The sequence below is a fragment of the Sminthopsis crassicaudata genome, chromosome 2 (assembly GCF_048593235.1).
Source record: "Sminthopsis crassicaudata isolate SCR6 chromosome 2, ASM4859323v1, whole genome shotgun sequence".
NCBI classification, from domain to species: domain Eukaryota; kingdom Metazoa; phylum Chordata; class Mammalia; order Dasyuromorphia; family Dasyuridae; genus Sminthopsis; species Sminthopsis crassicaudata.
This window is the reverse complement of record NC_133618.1, coordinates 71,611,149-71,632,149: the sequence shown is the minus strand read 5'-3', so window position 1 is coordinate 71,632,149 and position 21,001 is coordinate 71,611,149.

Sequence of the window (21,001 nt, the reverse complement as noted above, 5' to 3'; positions counted from 1 at the left end):
TTTAGCACTTTTTAACATTTCTTCTTTTTTCCCTTTTAATCCCCACCACTCATGAATCCCTCCTTTGTCTTCTTTCCCTACCCTTTGGGCTTATGCATATATGCTAATTTTTTAAATACACATTTCTTTATGAGTCATGTTAGGAGAAAAAAAATCAGAAAAAAATGGGAAAAGTACAAGAGAAAAAAAAAAACGTGAAGAAAGTATGTGGTGATTAATACTGTTTTCCATAGTTCACTCTCTGCTTGCAGATGGCATTTTCAATCCAAAGTTTATTGGAATAGTCCTAAATCACTGAATCACTGAGAAGAACTACATCTTTCATATTGATCATAGCACAATCTTGCTATTATGATGTACACTCTATTACTAGCTTACTTGTTTTGGTCAGTATGAGTTCATGTAAATCTTTCCAGGGCTTTTTAAAATAAATTTGTTCACAGTTTTTCATAAAATTATAACATTCATATTTTCATATATCATCCATTATTCACCTATTCCCCAATTGATTGGCATCTACTCACTTACCAATTCTTTGTCACCAAAAAAAGAGCTGCTACAAACATATTTGCACATGTAGGTCCTTCATGATTTCCTTTGGACCCAGTAGTGGCATTGCTGAGAAAAAGAGTAGCACAGTTTGCTAGTTTTAATTTCATCATCTGAAAATTGTTGCTTTATATCCATTTGCCCATTTGTCAATTGGAGAATAACTTTTATTCTCATAAATTTTACACAATTCTTTACATATTTTAGAAATAATCTGTAGAGAATGGAGGAATTTGTGACCAAAGAAGAAATAGAATTCATTATTGAACAAAAAAGAAATTAAAACCATTTTAGTCATATGAAAAGATGCGCTAAATCACTATTTATCATAGAAATGCAAAGTAAGACAACTCTGAGGTACCAACCCACTTCTCAGATTGGCTGAGATGACAGGAAAAGATCATACATAAGAAATGTTGGAGGGGATGTGGGAAATTTAGGATGCTAAAACATTGTTGGTGTGTTACAAACACAATATTCAATTTTGCTTTATCTCTTGTAGACCTTTTACTTCTCTTCTTGTGAGAGGATGATGGTGATTCAAGGAGACTGAGAAGCAGTTGCTGTTCTCTTATCTCCCCAATGAGAGGTTGTTGCATTATTTTCCCAGTTCACAAGCAACAACTGTGTCAGTAAAGGCTATTTAGCAACTCCTTTAGATGTTCACAGCTGTAGAGGTTCTTGGAGAATTGACCTGTCTGTTATAGTAAACTTAGGAATGGTCCTTAATATTGGTGGATTGTGAACTGATCCAACCATTCTGGAGAGCCATTTTGAACTATGCCCAAAGGGCTATCAAATTGTGCAAACCTTTTGATCCAGCAATGTTTCTACTAGGCTTATATCCCCAAAAGATCATAAAGGATAGAAAGGGTCCCACATGTGCAAAAATGTTTGTGGCGGCCCTTTTTGTAGTAACAAGAAACTGGAAACTGAGTGGATGTCCATTAGTTGGAGAATGGCTGAATAACTTATGGTATATGAATATTATGGAATATTTTTGTTTTATAGAAACAATCAGAAGGATGATTTCAGGGAGGCCTGGAGAGACTTACATTAACTGATTCTAAGTGAAATGAGCAGAACCAGGAGATCATTGTACATGGCAACAACAAGATTATACAATGATCAATTCTCATGGACATGTATCTTTTCAACAATGAGATGATTCAGGCCAGTTCCAATGATCTTGTGATGAAGAGAATTTTCTACACTCAGAGAGAGAACTATGGGAACTGAGTGTGGATCACAACAAAACATTTTACTCTTTTTGTTGTTGTTTGCTAGCATTTTATTTTCTTTCTCACTTTTTTTTTTATTTTCTATTAGATTTTTCCTATGCAGCGAAATAATTGTATAAATATGTATGCATATATTGGATTTAACATATATTTTTACCATTTTTAATGTATTGGATTGCTTACCCTCTGGGGGAAGGCTTTGGGAGAAAGAGGAGGAATTGGAACACAAGGTTTTGCAAAAGTTAAGGATGAAAAATTATCCTTGCAAGTGTTTTGAAAATTAAAAAGGTTTAATAAAAAATTAAAAAAAAAAACTTTTTCCCATAAAAAAGGAAGAAATGAGGTTTTATCAAAAACACTGGTTGTAAAAAAAAAAAAAAACCCAGCTTTCAACTTCTCTTTAATCTTGTTTGTGTTGATTTTGTTTGAGCAAAAAGAAAAATAAAATTTAATGCAATCATAGTAGATCATTTTGCCTTCCATAATATTCTCTAGTAATTTGGTAATAAATTCTCTCTTTCTTCAAAGATCTGATAAGTAAATTATCCCTTGCTCTCTTAATTTGCTTATGATATCAACCTTTATGCCCAAAGGATGTAGCCGTTTTAATCTTATTTTGGTAGCTAGTATGAGATGTAGGTCTATGCCAAGTTTCTGACACATTATTTTCCAGTTTTTCCATCAATTTTTGTCAAATACTGTGTTATTATTTCAGAAGCTGAGGTCTTTGAGTTTCTCAAACACCAGATGATTATTGTGTGGTGTGTATTTCATTTATTGAACTGATTCACCATTCTTTTTCTTATCCAGTACCAAATAGTTTTGATAACTGCAGCTTTATAATATAGTTTTAGTTCTGATATAGTCAAATCACCATCTTTGGATTTTTTTTTAATTAATTCTCTTGATATGCTAGATATTTTGTTTTTCCAGATGAGTCTTGTGATTATTTTTTCTAGCTCTATAAAATATTTTTTTGGCAGTTTGATTGGTATGGCACTGAACTGAATGACTAATTTGGATAGAATTGTCATTTCCATGAATAATTGATATTTTTCCAGTTGTTTAGATCTAACTTTGTCTGAAAATTATTTTGTAATTAAGCCAATATATTTGCTGGTTTGCCCAGTAGACTCTCAAATATTTTATTTTCTGTAGAGTTATTTTAAATGGAATTTCTCTTTTTTGTTTCTTGCTGCTTGGCTTTGTCAGTATTACATGGAAATGCTCATGATTTAATGGGTTTATTTAATATTCTGCTAAGGCTGTTAATTTTTTTCAAGTAAATTTTTGGATGATTCTCTAGGGTGCTCTTAGTATATCATCATATCATCTGCCAAGAGTGATGGTTTTGTCTCCTCATTAGCTATTCTAATTCCCTTAATTTACTTTTCTTTTCTTGTTGTTAAAGCAACATTTCTAGTAAAATATTGAAAAATAATGATGAGAATGGGCATTCTCTTTTCACCCCTGATTTTCATGAGAATGCATCCAACTTCTCTCCACTACAAATAATGTTTGCTAACAGTTTTAGATAGATCCTCTTATCATTTTACAGAAAATTCCCTTTATTTTTATATTCTCTATTCTCTTTATATTCTCTATAATACATTATGACCAAGAGGGATGTATATCAGGAATACAGAGCTTGTTCAATATTATAAAAACTATTAACATACTTGACCATACAAATGATTGAACTTTAGTCTTAAAACTACGTATTCTGTCTAATCTCTCATATCCACAAATTCTATTTCATTTGGCTATTAAATGAAATTTCCTTGAGCATAATATTTGGGTCCAGATTGAATCTTTTCCTTGAAACTTATTAGCTTGAGTAAATAATTTAATATAACTACTTTAGTTTTTTTTTTTTTTTTTTCTCTAAATTGGGAAAGTTTATTTCTATGAGCTCTGAGATCTATCATAACTATAGAACCCTTGTACTTATAACATGAATTCATTAATGACAAAGAGCTTTTTTTTTTTTTTTTTTCTCTGTGTGTACCCCATCCTTAGGAAGCTGCCAATCACTGTGATTACTCAAGTGAGGAAACCTCTATCAGTGCAGGTTAGTACTTTCTTTACAAATCATCATTTTAGAGTTCAAAATATTGAAAGAGATAGGGTAAGTGATTTGTGCAGGCTCACATAGCTAGCAGTTGCTAGAGCTGAGGCTCAAATCTCATTCTTCCTGGCTTTGAAGCTTCATGTGTAGCCAATTCCCAACAATGCATCTAAAGCATGAGATGGGAACTTCATACATAATTATACTTATAATATGCACTATCTAATATTATATTTTTTCAGTTAACATTTTTTTTAAAGAAAGAAAGTGCTCTCATTAATTCCAATTGCCAGTATTCTGTACTTCATTTTAAGATATCAAAAATCAAGACTCATGCCCAAATGACTGGGAATTAGTGTTAAATTCAAAGCTTTCTTGATAATCTACAATTTGCCTTGAGTTTTGGGATTAACTTTCCTGAGCTCCAAGCAATTATCTGTGTCTCAAATTTTCCCTTGACTACTCAACAAACCTAATGTGTGTTTTGAATCTTGTCTAAATCACATAAGTTAATAAATTATTTCTAGATTTTTTTGTGTTCATTGCTAACTCAATCAAAATTTCAAATATTCCAAAAATTATCTCAGTCCTTAGGGCAGTCCCAACAAGAGAAGTATTCATGTAACTCCTGTCTCTCTTTGGAAAAGAGAGAGGGAGAGAGAGAGAATGAGTTTCTGAGTTAAAAGAATAGTGGTAGATTTGAAATCAAAAAACTATAGTTCTAATTGAGATCTATACCCAGAACTTTTGTGATCTTTGAGAAGGTGCTTGTCCTCTGGAATCCATCATAGGAAATGTATGAGTTCATAACTTTAGTTTATGATGTTTTTAAAAAATATTTTAATAATTATTTTGATATAATTGAACTATTTTGCAATTCCATGTATTTTATTTCATGCATGCATTTAGAAATCGTTATTCTGAGTAAATGTTCATATCTTTCATATGACAGTTTCATGGGTTAAATATATATACATAGAAAAGTGAGAACAGTTAAATTTCACCATATTTTTGGTACCTGCTGACTCTAAAAATCTGATTCCTAGATCAAGCAGTTTAAGGCAGGATTTCTTCTGAAATTTATTTTCTAGTTTGGCTTCTTATAAAGAAAAATTCTATTTCATCCTTTAGAAATACAAAATAAATAACTTCCCAAAAGTCAAAGTTCTGCCAATTTGATCACCAAAAGCATTTATACATACCAACTATATCTAAATTTAGGAGAGCAGTGTGTGCGTGTGTGTGTGTGTGTGTGTGTGTGTGTGTGTGTGTGTGTTGATTTCAACCTATGGGAATGTATAAAGTTTTGAAGTGATAGGGAAAATAGTGTTGGTGATATAAAGCATTTTTCATGCCTAACAAAGCTGAATGAATGGAAAAGAGAAGATTGACTGTGGAGCTGGATAAAGTCCTGACCTTTCACCAGTGGGACCATAACTCAAGTTGAAACTGACATCTGCTTGTCAAGATTTGGACTTTTGTTGAAGCAATAGCCAGAAACAACTAAGGGATCTCCCCAAATGGATTACCTGTGGGTAAACAGGCGACATTAATTTTCTTAGCTGCCAGGCCTATAATCTTCACCAGCTGACAGGTTTGGGATGAAATTCTGTAAATAATGAAAACTAAAAGATGCCAGTGAGTTTACCCTCTGAATTAGGTACTCCTGACAGAGTCCATCATCACCAACCAGTGCGTGGTTAGTTTTACATCTTCCTTGACAATTTCCCTGTCATTTAAATTAGAGAAATTTAGTGTACATGCAAATAAAGCTGTGTTTAATTCACTAGAAGTGCTCTTGGATGCCTGGAGGGACCTCCCGAAATGTCTGTTTATGATAAACTACTTCAAGCATAAAGTTTTCAAACACTCTGCTGTGAGCAGCTTGAAAAAGCCATGAATGTTAATAATTCAAAAGATACTCCCATAAAAAAGACTATTTGACTTCTTTGCACATTCTCATGCACTCCCCCTTTTCCAACACATACAAACACAGTACTGCCACATCTATAGCTATAAAGATAAAGAAAATCTGATAAAGAATCTCTATGGAGAAAGTTAATATGAGGAAATGTGAGAGAAAAAAGAGAGACAGAGACAGAGACAGAGATGGAGACAGAGAGAGAGACAGACAGACAGAGAGACAGAGAGATAGACACAGAGAGACAAAGAGAGACAGAGAGAGATAGAGAGATAGAAAGAGAGACAAAGACAGAGAGAGAGACAGAGAGATAAACACAGAGAAACAGAGAGAGATAAAGAGACAGAGAGATAGAGAGATAGAAAGAGACAAAGACAGAACAAAGACAGAGAGAGAGAGAGACACACACAGAGAGAGAGAGAGAGAGAGAGAAAGAGAGAAAGAGAGAGCCCTTAGATTCCATTCCAAATCTAGAGTATTCCAGGCACTCTAAATAACTTTTTTTAAATTGACTTTTGAACGTGCACATATTCACAAAGCAGAAATCACAATAATAAGAGTCAACAAGAGTGCATAGAACATGGAAATAACAAAGGGTATGTGTGTGTGTGTGTGTGTGTGTGTGTCTGTGTGTGTTTGTGTGTGTGTGTATGTGAATAAAAGTTGCAGTTGAAACACAAAGAGAGGGAGAGATAGAGACAAAGATGAAGATATTGATGATGATAAATAACATTTATATAGCACTCACTATCTATTAGGTTACTGCTTTAAGAAATTTATAGGTGTGATCTCTTTTGATCTTCGAAATAATCATGGGAAGCAGTATCATTATTCCCATTTACAGTTTAAAATGTTGAAATGAACAGTGGTTAAATGATTTGTTTGAAGATTTTTAAAATAGGAAGAGTTTAAGGTTAGGTTTGAATTGAGATTTTTCCCGACCCTATACCTGACTGCTCCTTTTACATCACTTAGATACAGAGTACTAATTTAAAATCATAGATTTAAAGCTACCTAATCTAATTCCCTAATTTTACAGATAAGAAAATTGAAACCCAGAAATTTTAAATAATTTGCCCAAGATCATTCAGATAATGAGGAACAAAACTGGGATTATAACCCTAATGCTCCTACTTAAGAACACAAATTTTGCTTATATCAGATTCATAATTTCCCTTGTATTACAGAGTCTTTATGCTTGGCTATTTATACTTTCTTTGATTGTCATACCTTGAATCACTAGTAAGGTACTATGGAATTGCCTCAAAGTGAGTGGGAATGACTGGGGACTCAAAAACAATATTTTTGAGCCCACAATTTGTCATGTCTCCCCAAGAGACAGATAGAAACCTGTCAATGGATTGTATATCTGATATTAGAAGACAAGATCATCTAAATATTGGATGGGCGGAAATTTATCACCAGGAAACTGACTCTTTTCATTAATATTGTAATTAATTGTAGAGTCCAAATTGTAGAGTCCGGCCTAGTTCCCTGAAGGGCTCAGAATCTGTCCTTGCCCTACATTGGGCGCCAAATTGTAATGTCCTGTTGTCTCTCAATTGTAACCCTTCTCTGGGAGGAGGTTTATTTTCTTTAAATCCTTTTTTCTGTGAGCAGGTTTCTTGGGAGGCTTCTGGAGCCTCCAGCCAGAGCAAAGGTAGAATCTCAAGTCACAAATTCAACTCAATGAAAAGAAGTCCAATTCAATTTAACAAATTTCTACTAAATATTAGGTACAAAAGTCTATCATCTGTATCATTGGATGGAAGGTCACAGTCATAAAATATATCATGTTTTAAACCTAGTAAAAAATAATTCTTATCTATAAAACTGGTCCTGATATTAAAGTAATGTAGGAACTCATTATTTATTTAAAGTTCTACCTACTGTAAGATAGAAGTTTAAATATATAATGTCAACTACAATAAGGAAACATAACAATCATGAAACTAATATAATTTTAAAAGTTGAATTTATTGATTCTTTGACTGAATAATAATTATTTTAAAACATTATAGAATTGTTTTGGAAAAAAAACTCAGTTCTTGACCATCAGCCAAAGAGATTATCACTGAGAAATTCTCAATAATGAAACATGTATTAGACATTCACAAAGAGACAGGATATGAGTTGAAAAAAACTTGAGAAATCATACCTTTCACCAAATATATTTAACTATAAGAGGTATCAAAAACCAGTGGGAATCCATTCTTTATTTTAATATTTAAATTAACAGAATTCACTGTCTACATCATAATCCATTCTGCTTTTGGATAAGATAACTCTAGTGGTTAGGAAGTACTTAAAAACAAAACAAAACAAACAAAAAAAAAACTATATTCATTTGAAATCCAGTCACTGTAACTTCTATCCAGTGATCTCAAATCCACTATCTGGGTAAGGAGAACAAATTTAAACTCTCATATTTATTTACAGTCATTTAAATACTTATACATAATAAATATGATACTTTTTTCAAGCCTTTTCTTTCCCAGGTATTCATTATTTCCCCTCTTTCACCACCCACACTTAATATTTCCTCCTCAAATTACACGTAAAGATTGTTTTCAACCTTCATTCTTATATGATTTTGAGCACCAAACTTTTATTTCTCCCTCTCCAAAATGATAAGAAATCTGATATAGGTCATAACTGTAAAATACAATTACACCTATTTCTAGATTATCTGTTTTGCAAAAGAAGAATCAGAATAAAAGGGAAAAAAAAAAAAAACAATGAGAAAAAAAAAAGAGATCTACATTCATACTCCATATTTCTTCCTTTGGATGTAGATAACATTTTCCATCATGAGGTTTTTTGGAATTGTCTTGGATTATTTTATTGCTGAGAAGAGTTTAGTCTGCCACAGATGATCACTGCATAGTGTTGTTATTGCTTTGTAAAATGTTCTCATCTGTTTACTTCACTCAGATAAGTTCATGTAAGTCTTTCCAAGTTGTTGTTATTTCTACTCCCACCAAAATCCATCAGCCTATCATTCCTTAGAGCTCAATAGTATTATTTTATATACATATAAATCAACTTGTTCAGCCATTCCCCAATTGAGGGCAACCCCTAAATTTTTAGCATTTTTTCACCACAAAATAATCTGCTAATTTTTTTTTTTTTTTAATATGGGTCCTTTTTCCTTTTTTATGATCTCTTTGGGATATAGGCTTAGTAGTACTATTATTGGCCTAAAAATTATGTGCAGTTTTATAGCCCTCTGGGTATGGTCTAATATTGTTCTCCAGAAAGGTTGGATCAGTTCTCACAATTCCACCAACAAAGCAAATTTGTTTTTTCCAAATTTCTCTCGTCTTCTTCAACAGCTATCATTTTCCTTTCCTGTCATATTAACCAATCTGATGAGCATGATGTGGTGTCTTAGAATTATTTTAATGTGAATTTCTCTAATATGTCAAAACATGTTTTTCCCATATGACTACAGTGAACTTTAATTTTTTTTCACCTGAAAACTTCCTATTATATCCTTTGACCATTTCTGAATTAGATAATCACTTATATTATCATAAATTTGACTCATTTTACTATATATTTGAAAAATGAGAATGCTATCATAAATAAACTGATTGTAAAAACTGTTTCCCAGTTTACTGCTTTCTTTCTTAACTTGCCTGCATTAGCTGAAAAAAAAAAAGTAAATTATTGTAATTAAAATTAACCATTTTCCATTTTGTAATGCTCTGTTTTGTTTTTTTTTTTTTTTTGTTTTTTTGTTTTTTTTTTTTGTTTGTTTGTTAGTTTGTTATTTTGGTCAGGAATTCTCCCCCTTACCATTGAACTGGCAGGTAAACTATTATTTGTTCTCCTAACCTGCTAGCAGTATCACCCTTTTATTCTAAATCCTATCTATTTTGATTTTATTTTGGTATACGGTATAAGATCTTAGTTTATGTCTAGTTTCTGCCAAAATATTTCCCAGTTTTCTGAGCAGTTTTGTCAGAAAGTGAGTTCTGATCTCAGAAGCTGAAATTCTTATGTATATCTAACAGCAGATAACTGTTGTAATTTCTTTTTTTTTTTTAATTTAGAATTTTTTTTCACAGTATATATCCATGAGTAATTTTTTTTAATAATATTATCCCTTGTATTCATTTTTCCAAATTATCCCCCCCCTCCATTCCCTCCCCCCGATGACAGGCAATCCCCTACATTTTACATGTGTTACAATAAAACCTAGATACAATACATGTGTGTAAATACCATTTTCTTGTTGCACAATAAGCATTAGATTCCGAAGGTACATGTAACCTGGGAAGACAGATATTAGTGCTAACAATTTACATTCACTTCCAGTGTTCCTTCTCTGGGTGTAGTTATTTCTGTCCATCATTGATCAACTGGAAGTGAGTTGGATCTTCTTTATGTTGAAGATATCCACTTCCATCAGAATATATCTTCATACAGCACTGAAGTGTACAGCGATCTTGTGGTTCTATTCATTTCACTCAGCATCAGTTGATGTAAGTCTCTCTAAGCCTCTCTGTATTCCTTCTGCTGGTCATTTCTTACAGAACAATAGTATTCCATAACCTTCATATACCACAATTTACCCAACCATTCTCCAACTGATGGACATCCATTCATCTTCCAGTTTCTAGCTACAACAAAAAGAGCTGCCACAAACATTTTGGTACATACAGGTCCCTTTCCCTTCTTTAGTATTTCTTTGGGATATAAGCCCAGTAGTAGTACAGCTGGGTCAAAGGGTATGCACAGTTTGATAACTTTTTAGGCATAATTCCAGATTGCTCTCCAGAATGGCTGGATTCTTTCACAACTCCACCAACAATGTATCAGTGTTCCAGTTTTCCCACATCCCCTCCAATATTCATCATTATTTGTTCCTGTCATCTTAGCCAATCTGACAGGTATATAGTGGTATCTCAGAGTTGTCTTAATTTGCATTTCTCTAATCAGTAGTGATTTGGAACACTTTCATATGAGTGGATATAGTTTCAATTTCATCATCTGAGAATTGTCTGTTCATATCCTTTGACCATTTATCAATTGGAGAATGGTTTGATTTGTTATAAATTAGGGTCAGTTCTCTATATATTTTGGAAATGAGACCTTTGTCAGAACCTTCAACTTTAAAAATATTTTCACAATTTGTTACTTCCCTTCTAATCTTGTTTGCATTAGTATTGTTTGTACAGAAACTTTTTAGTTTGATGTAATCAAAATCTTCTATTTTGCGATCAATAATGATCTCTAGTTCTCCTCTGGTCATAAATTCCTTCCTCCTCCACAGGTCTGAGAGGTAGACTATCCTCTGTTCCTCTAATCTATTTATTATCTCATTCTTTATGCCTAAGTCATGGACCCATTTTGATCTTATCTTGGTATATGGTGTTAAGAGTGGATCCATATCCAATTTCTGCCATACTAATTTCCAGTTTTCCCAACAGTTTTTTTTCCAAATAATGAATTTTTGTCCCTAATGTTGGTATCTTTGGGTTTGTCAAAGATTAGATTGCTGTAGATGTACCCTTTTTTGTCCTTCATATCTAATCTGTTCCACTGATCTACCGGTCTATTTCTTAGCCAGTACCAAATGGTTTTGGTGACTGCTGCTATATAATATAGCTTTAGATCAGGTACACTTAGACCACCTTCCTCTGACTTTTTTTTCATTAGTTCCCTTGCAATTCTTGACCTTTTATTCTTCCATATGAATTTTGTTGTTATTTTTTCTAGGTCATTAAAATAGTTTCTTGGGAGTCTGATTGGTATAGCACTAAATAAATAGATTAGTTTGGGGAATATTGTCATCTTTATTATATTCGCTCGGCCTATCCAAGAGCACTTATTGTCTTTCCAATTATTTAAATCTGACTTTATTTTTGTGGCAAGTGTTTTGTAATTTTTCTCATATAATTCCTGACTATTCTTTGGTAGATGGATTCCCAAATACTTTATACTCTCAACATTTGTTTGGAATGGAATTTCTCTTTGTATCTCTTGCTGTTGCATTTTGTTAGTGATATATAAAAATGCTGAGGATTTATGTGGATTTATTTTGTATCCTGCCACTTTGCTAAAATTCTGAATTATTTCTAATAGCTTTTTAGCAGAGTCTTTGGGGTTCTCTAAGTATACCACCATGTCATCTGCAAAGAGTGATAGTTTGATTTCCTCATTTCCTACTCTAATTCCTTGAATCTCTTTTTCGGCTCTTATTGCTGAGGCTAGCGTTTCTAGTACTATATTGAATAGTAATGGTGATAGTGGGCAAACTTGTTTCACTGCTGATCTTACTGGGAAAGGTTGCAGTTTATTTCTATTGCATATTATGCTTACTGAAGGTCTTAAATATATGCTCTTGATTATTCTAAGGAATAATCCATTTATTCCTATACTCTCAAGAGTTTTTAGTAGGAATGGATGTTGGATTTTGTCAAATGCTTTTTCTGCATCTATTGAGATGATCATATGGTTTTTATTAATTTGATTATTAATATGGTCAATTATACTAATAGTTTTCCTAATATTAAACCAGCCCTGCATTCCTGGTATAAATCCTACTTGATCATAGTGTATTATCCTGGAGATGATTTTCTGAAGTCTTTTTGCTAATATCTTATTTAAGATTTTAGCATCAATATTCATTAAGGAGATTGGTCTATAATTTTCTTTCTCAGTTTTCGCTCTACCTGGTTTAGGTATCAGTACCATGTCTGTGTCATAAAAGGAGTTTGGTAGGACTCCTTCATCCCCTATTTTTTTCAAATAGTTTATATAGCATTGGGGTTAATTGTTCTTTAAATGTTTGGTAGAATTCACATGCAAATCTATCTGGTCCTGGGGAATTTTTCCTGGGGAGTTGATTAATAGCTTGTTCTATTTCTTTTTCTGAAATGGGACTATTTAAGCAATTTATCTCCTCCTCTGTTAATCTAGGAAGCCTATATTTTTGGAGGAAGTCATCCATTTCACTTAAGTTATCAAATTTATTGGCATAAAGTTGGGCAAAGTAACTCCTTATTATTTCTCTAATTTCCTCTTCATTGGTGGAAAGATCCCCCTTTTCATTGTAAGACTAACAATTTGATTTTCCTCTTTCTTTTTTCTGATCAGATTTACCAAAGGTTTATCTATTTTATTAGCTTTTTCATAAAACCAACTCTTGGTTTTATTTATTACTTCAATAGTTTTTTTACTTTCAATATTATTGATTTCTCCTTTTAATTTTTTGTATTTCCAGTTTAATTTTTGGTTGGGGGTTTTTAATTTGGTCTTTTTCTAGCTTTTTAAGTTGCAGGCCCAATTCATTAATCTTCTCTTTCTCTATTTTCTTCAAATAAGCCTCTAAAGATATAAAATTTCCCCTTATTACTGCTTTAGTTATATCCCACAGATTTTGGTATGATGTCTCATCATTGTCATTATTTTGGGTGAAATTATTAATTGTTTCTATAATTTGCTGTTTCGCCCAGTCATTCTTTAAGATGAGATTATTCATTTTCCAATTACTTTTTGGTCTATTTACCCCTAACTTCTCTGGGACTTCCAGGGGCTGAGGTACATGGCCTCCAGCTGAGCCAGTCACTATGAGTTACCTTGGGCCATGTCTGCCTGATTTTCAATCTCTTAAGTACTCCCAGGTGAAAGCTGGGACAGCCTAAGTCGGCCACACCCACAGTGACGAGATCTGCTGAGTCACCCCCAGCCTCTGGCTTTAAATTTTAAAATGGCTTTGATTTCTCTTCTAAACTGCTGTTTTATAAGCAGAGAAGAGCTAACAGCCTGTGCCAGATTCTTCTATCTCAGTGGCTTCTCTGATCCCAGAGCCCTCCCCATTGCGATCGGCGCAGCGTTCCAGCACCCAACTGTCTGTACTGGCCTTTCTTCTTCCTCCCCTGGGAACTGACCTTTCCTGTTGAAACTCCAGATTCTCTTAGCTGGTAAGTTGTGCTTCCAGTCCTTGTGGTTTCTATCAGTCCAGCGCTATTTTTGAGGCCGATTTTATCTAATTGGTACTGAGGCAAGAAGGGAACTCACAGAGTCACGTGTAACTTCTCTGACATCTTGGCTCTGCCCCCCAGTTTTCATTTCTTATAATGTATTGTGTACCTTAGCTATTTCACTGATTGTCCACTCCATTTCTTAGCCAATACAAAATATTTTTTATGATTTCCATTTTCTAATATAGTTCTAGCTATTGTAACCTTCACTTGCATTTTATTCTCATTAATTCCCTTGATATTCTTGACAATTTGTTCTTCCAGAGGAATTATTTTATTCTTTTTTCTAGTTGTACAAACTGTTTTTGGTAGTTTGATTGGTATGAAAGTGAATAAGTAAATTCAAATTGTAATTTTTATTTTATTACTTTGGTCTACCCATTATCAATCAATATTATCCCAACTTTTTAAATATGACTTTGTGTAAAAAGTATTATGTAATTGCTTTCATTCACTTTTTGGTTTTGTCTTAGAAAGTATTTTATATTGTCTACAGTCACTTTAAGTGAAATTGTTCTTTGTCTCTTCTTGTTGAGCTTTGGTGATAATGTATAGAAATGTTGATGATCCATGATGATTTATTTTGCTAAACTATGGTAAAGTTGTAATTTCCAGTAGTTTTTAAATCAATTCTCTAAAATCTCTAAGTAATGCCATCATATCATTTACAAAGAGTGATACTTTTGTTTCCTCATTTCTTAGGACTTCAATTACTAAAACTAAGATTGCTAGTATAATATTGAGGAATGGTGGTAAAAATGGGTATCCTTGTTTCAACCCTGATTTTATTGGGAATGCTTCTAGAATACCCTTTTTACACAAAATGTTTGCTGATGGTTGTATATAGATTTCTCAATTTAAGGAAAGCTCCATTTATTCCATAATTTTCTCATGGTTTTAATAGGACTGGATGCTATATTTTGTCAAAAACTTTTTTTCTACTTCTACTGCAATAATCATATGATTTATATTGGTTTTGTTATTGATATAGTCAATCATGATAATAGTTCTCCTAATATTGAAGTACTGGTATAAATCCAAACATAATGTGATATTCTTGTGATAAACTGCTAGATTCTTTTCGCTAATATTTTATTCACAATTCTTGAATCAATATTCATTAAATAATTTGATCTATAATTTTCTTTGTTTTGCTCTTCCTGGTTTGGGAATCAGCACAATATTTGTGCCATAAAGTGAATTTTATAGGAGTACTTTCCTTCCTATTTTCCCAAAGCATTGGAATCAATTATTCATCAGATATTTGGTAGGATTCACTTGTAAATATCTGGCCCTAGAGATTTTTTTTTCTTATGGAGTTCATTGATATCTTATTCAATTTAATTTTTAAAAATGAGATTAAGTATTTTATTTCTTCTGTTAATTGAGACAATTTACATTTCTAAAAATAATCATCCATTTCATTTAAATTTTCAGATTTGTTGTCATGTGTTAGGATTACTAAGTGAGAACTCAGGTTGTCTGGACAGTGACAAGGTGAGAATTCAGGTTTTCTGGACAATTACAAGGTGAGAACTCAGGTTGACTTGATAGAAGGAGCAAGCTCATTGGCTGAAGTGGTTCTTCCCAGAAGCCCTTGCATTATCCCACGCCCATTCTCTGGGAGGATAAAAAGCAACAGTGGGCCTGGAAAGTGAGTCTACATGGAGAAGGATAAGAGCTGGAGGAGATTCAAGGAGAAGACTCTGCATTGCATCAGGCTTGACGGGGCTCCCTGCAGGAAGGGAAGTCACTTCTCTGGACAAGAGTTAACAGCAACTGCCTGGAGACAATGGTTCGTTACAGGAAGAAGAATCTGTTGGAGAGATTTGAGTAGAAGACACAGCAGATCTCTTCCCAGAGAGTGATCCGGCAGCTTCTAGAGACGACAGCTCGTTACAATTGGCGTCCACACGTGGGGCAAGGACTTTTGCTTATCCTGACAAGAGGAGCTAGACCAGACCTTTGCAATTTGGCGCCCAAACAGGGACAGACACAGTCCTGATTCCAGTGGAAAAGCTTCCGATCTAGATCTCAGTCTCTCTGACCCAGAACCGTGAGTAACGAGGAAACTTTGTTAAAGATTAAGTGAGCGTGCTAATAGATAAATAAGGAACTTAACTTGTTAAGGGCTAAACCAGGAATCTCTTATAGCTGAAATGGGGCAGATGTTAGCTATATTCAATCCCTGGACCTCAGCTGACTCAACCCCAGCCCCAGAAGCAACCTCAGCTCCACCCCCATTCAGGAGTGGTACTATAGAGAGTATAATCAAGATAATTGAGGAGCAGAGTTTACTTGTAACCTGGGTACAGATTGCTAAACTCTTGGCTGCATTAAGACGCACATCCCCTTGGTTCTTAGAGGAAGAAAAGATAGATGTAGATAAATGGAAGCTAGTGGGATATGAAATGAAAGAATTTCAAGCAAAAAATGGGCCTCGTTCAATTTCTGCAGAAGTATTTTATATCTACAATATTTTATATCTACAACATAGTTCAATTAGCCTTAAACTATCAAGCAAGTTGTAGGAGAAGGAAAAGTTCTAAAAATGAACAGAGGTGGAAGTGTGAGGAAAAAAGGAAAGATCAAGATCTTTCCCTAGACCAAGAGGATTTAAATGAGGAATTATGGTATGATTCTCTTGAAGAAGCTTCAACCCTGCCTAGAGAACAGATTATTGACAGGCCCACATCAACTCCACCTTCAGAGATGGAGGAAGAAAGAGGGGAAGAGGCAGAAACACAAACAGAATTGCCTGTGAAGAAGCCTAAGCCTATGACAAGATTAGAAAAAGCATTGGTTAAAGCTAAGAGAGAAGGACAGGATATAAGTGATTTTATACATGCATATCCTGTGATTGAAGAGATTGACTCTGTAGGTAAAAAAAGGAGAAGATATGCACCTTTAGATTTGAATAAAATTAAGGATTTGAAAAAAGGTTGTACCCTTTATGGGGCTACATCAGCTTATGTCAAAATGTTACTAGATGGTTTGTCTTATGAAGTCCTAACCCCGAATGATTGGAAATCCATAGCAAGGACATGTCTGGAACCTGGAGAAAATTTATTATGGCTTGCGGAATTTCATGAATTATGTAAAATTCAAGTCAAGATGCAATTTGGAAATAGGAGTTAACACACAATTCACTTTTAAGCACTTAGCTGGTGAAGGTCAGTATGGAGAGAATTCGGAACAGATTAATTATACCATGACAATATATGAACAAATTGCTAAGGCTGCAATAAAAGCTTGGGGTGTCCTTCCTGGACAGAAAGATCGTGGAGAGGCTTTCACTAAAATACAGCAAGGTCCCAATGAACCTTTTGCAGATTTTGTGGGACGTTTGCAAACTGCTGTCAAAAGAACTATTGGAGAAAATTCAGCTACAGAAATAATGACCAGACATCTGGCTAAGGAAAATGCCAATGAGATTTGCAAAAGAATTATATGGGGATTAGACAAAGATGCTCCTTTAGAGGAGATCATAAGACGCTGTGCTACAGTGTGAACAAATGCTTTTTACACCCGGACAATGATGAATGTGGAAAGACAGGGTCCCTCCTGGCAAGGGCCTTCTAGAGAAATTCGGCGATGTTTTCAATGTGGAAAAATTGGGCAGCCAAGAGCTCAGTGTAGATATGGAGATACAGTGAGAAGACAGGGTGAGAGAAGACCTAAAACTCCATGTCCAAAATGTCACAAGGGCCTCCACTGGGCCTCTGAATGTAGATTGACCCAGGGAAATGACAGGTGGGGCCCAGCTTCAGCCCCCCAAGTGGGGCATGATGGCAGCCGAGGTTACATCCAGAGAATTTTAAGACATGATCAATCAGCCAAAAGGCAATCAGATGGAAGAAAGGGATTGAAATTAGGAAAAAATAGAGTTGTGTGCAGTAGAGACTACCGAGATACTCCCTGGAGAAGTGAAATCTGTTCCTGTTGAGCCTATGGATCCTTTGCCTCCAGGCACAGTAGGCTTGACCATTTCACCTTCTGAGAGTGCCTACAAAACAGTGTCCATCCATACACTGATGTGGGAGACTGGAGAACGTGTATCTAATATCCCAGTCACTAACACAGGCAGACAAAGTGTGATTTATCAACCAGGAGAAGTAGTAGCATCAGGCTTATTGTTACGGACCCCTAATAAGCAACCTAGTGATAGTCGCCTAGATTTTGACTCCAATGAACAAAATCCAGGAATATATTGGACAGCAGCTGTGACAGCTGACCGACCTATGCTTACTATTTATATAAACGGAATACCATTTGAAGGATTGGTAGACACGGGTGCAGATCGTACAGTTATTAGAGGTGCCAATTGGCCCGGTCACTGGCCAAAGATTAAAGCAGACACCTATATGTCTGGGGTGGGAGGATCAATAGCAGCAGAAGTTAGTGCTAGGCCTTTGAGATGGGTATTTGAAGGAGAAACAGGAGCTTTTACTCCTTTTGTGGTTGAAAAAATCCCCATCAATCTGTGGGGAAGAGACATTTTACAGCAGATAGGATTACAAATAAGCACTTCGGCTTTTTAGGCAGGGCTGCTGTTGAAGGCCTACCTGCACTTTTACCAGTTCCTATTCAGTGGAAGACTGATTCACCAGTGTGGGTAGAACAGTGGCCCTTAAGAAGTAACAAAAGTCCCTTCTAATTATTGCTTTAATTTCCTTTTTATTGGTGGTGAATTCACTCTCTTTTTTTGATTCTGGTTGATAATTTAATCTTCTTCAAGACAATCTATTCCCTTTCCTTTCTCCTTCCAGTCATCCCAAACCAGAGGTATCCAGAAACCACTGAAAATAAATAGCAATTCTATCTGTTTTGGCTAGAAATTCTGAGGGCCTTTCCCTCCCAAATTTATTTATTTAGATTAAAAAAACAAAAACTTTTTTTGAAAGAGGAGATTCTTTGCCTCAATTGGTATCTAGCCTTAATCATTCAATGGTGTAGCCTCAGTCAAACTGAGACCTGTTGAAGACCTTAGTTTAAAAATAAGGGGGGAACAAGATGAGGGGACCCCGCTACTCTGAAGATCTTTGGAGAAAATCTTCAACCTTGCCTTAAATGAAGGACACTGCCCCAAATTTTTTTTCTTAAATGAATTTAAATCTCAACTGTTTAAGGGGGGAAATGATAGGGGTTGAGGTTCCTTTAAGATTTCCTTTCTCATTTCCCAACCACCATGGCTGACCTTTGATTCACAAATTCTGGTCAAAAAGTACCCTTTTGTGTATCCGAGCCCAGCCCCAACAGGATCTAAGCTGGCTTGGGTTTTCCCCTCCTAGCTAACTGAAGGCCCACCAGGAGCCTGGGACTCCACCCACCTTTAACATCACCAAGACCCCCACTATAAAAGGACATGCTTTTGCAGAAGTCCTAAGTATGGCATCCTTATGCCAAGGGTTTCTGCCCACCGGATCTAATACGGTGATCTTCTACCTCTACCCTCAACTTTACTAACTAAACTTTACTTCTAAAATCCCTTCAATATTTCATTGAATATGCATCATTTCCCCTGGAAGATTATGCCTGTTTTTTTTTTTTTTTTTGTTTTTTGTTTTTTGTTTTTTTCCCTGAGTAATTGATTCCCAGTTGTAATCCAAGCTCCTTTGCCATAGATCTTAAGAGTTGTAAAGAACCCCAATGATCATCTACTCCATCCAAAAGAAATCTATCTTAAGTGTATCTAATAAGCCACCATCAAAATTGTCCATTAAGACAAACAATAAGTTTCTAGTGAGGAAGAATAAACTACTTCCCTAAATTCATTAGCACACTTTGGCATAGGACTAATAGTTATAATTCTTTTCCTTGCATAAAACATAAGTTTGTTTTCTTCTGTTTCCATTCATTGCTTTCTCCTCTGTTCTTGGGGATCAAATGCAGCAATTCTAATCCATCTTTCTTGTGAATTCCCTTTAAATACTTGGGAAATGTCTCCATCTCATCCCTGAATGACCTTTTTCCTTATTTTATTTTTTTTAATTTTTAATTAAATGCAAGAAATTAATTAAATAATATTTCTAAATTATTTTCCTCACTCCCTTTATTGACTCTTTAATTAGAAAGTAAGAACTTTATTTTAGATTATTCCTTTCCAGTTGTGAAAAAAACAGTTATGTATTAATCATGTTGTGAAAAAAATATATAGATCCCCCAAAATAAAAAACAACAACAACAACAACAACAATAAAAAGGAAACCAGAAAGTTAAAAAAAAATAAAATTTGTCATTCTTTTATCTGCATTCATATTTCATCAGTTGTTTTTTTGGGAGCTGGTTAGGATGTTTCATCATAAGCCCAAGGAATTTTTTGGATCTTTATGTTATTGAGAATACCTAAATCATTCATAATTGACAAATTTATAGTATTGCTTGAATGTATGCAACATTCTCCAGGTTCTGTTCATTTTGTTTTGCATTATTTCATATAATTTTTCTAGATTTTTCTGAAATGATCTGATCTTTTTTTCTTCTATAGTATATAATATTCCATCACAATCATATATCACAATTTGAACAGTCATTCCCCCATTGATTTTTATCACCTCAATTTTCAATTCTTTGGCATCACAAAAAAAAAAAAAAAACATTTGTGTGCCTGTTCGTGTGTGTGTGTGTGTGTGTGTGTGTGTGTGTGTGTAATATAAAAATATTTTTCTTTTATTTTATCTTTGGTAAACTGAGTAGTAACATTGCTGAGTCAAATGGACTATATCACAATTCCACCAGTAGTGTATTAGTGTCTCAGTAGCACCACTTCCTTCAAGCATTTTGTAATTTTCATTTTCTATCTGTCATATTAGCCAATTACAAAGGTGTGGGATGGTACTTCAAAATTAATTTTATTTGCATTTTACTAATCAGTCATGATTTAGAAAAAATTATCTGAAAACTTCATATTCATATCCTTTAACCACTTATGTGCTGGGTAACAATTCTTTTTTATAAATGTGAAAGTATTTTTAAAATATATTCAACAGATGAGGTCTTAATCAGGGAAAATTCTATAGATTGTTTTCAGTTAGGATTACTATATATATTTCTCTTTTGTAGCTAGCCCCTCTCTGTAAATGCAGAGATCCTGCTCTCTTTTTCTCCACCTTGTCTATCCTCCAATGTGTTTTTCTTCTGACAAATGCTTTCCCAAATCTGCCTTTCCTTTAAGTAGTTCACACATATGTCTCTTCTCTTCCCTTCCCTTCCTACTCTCTCCCAGGGT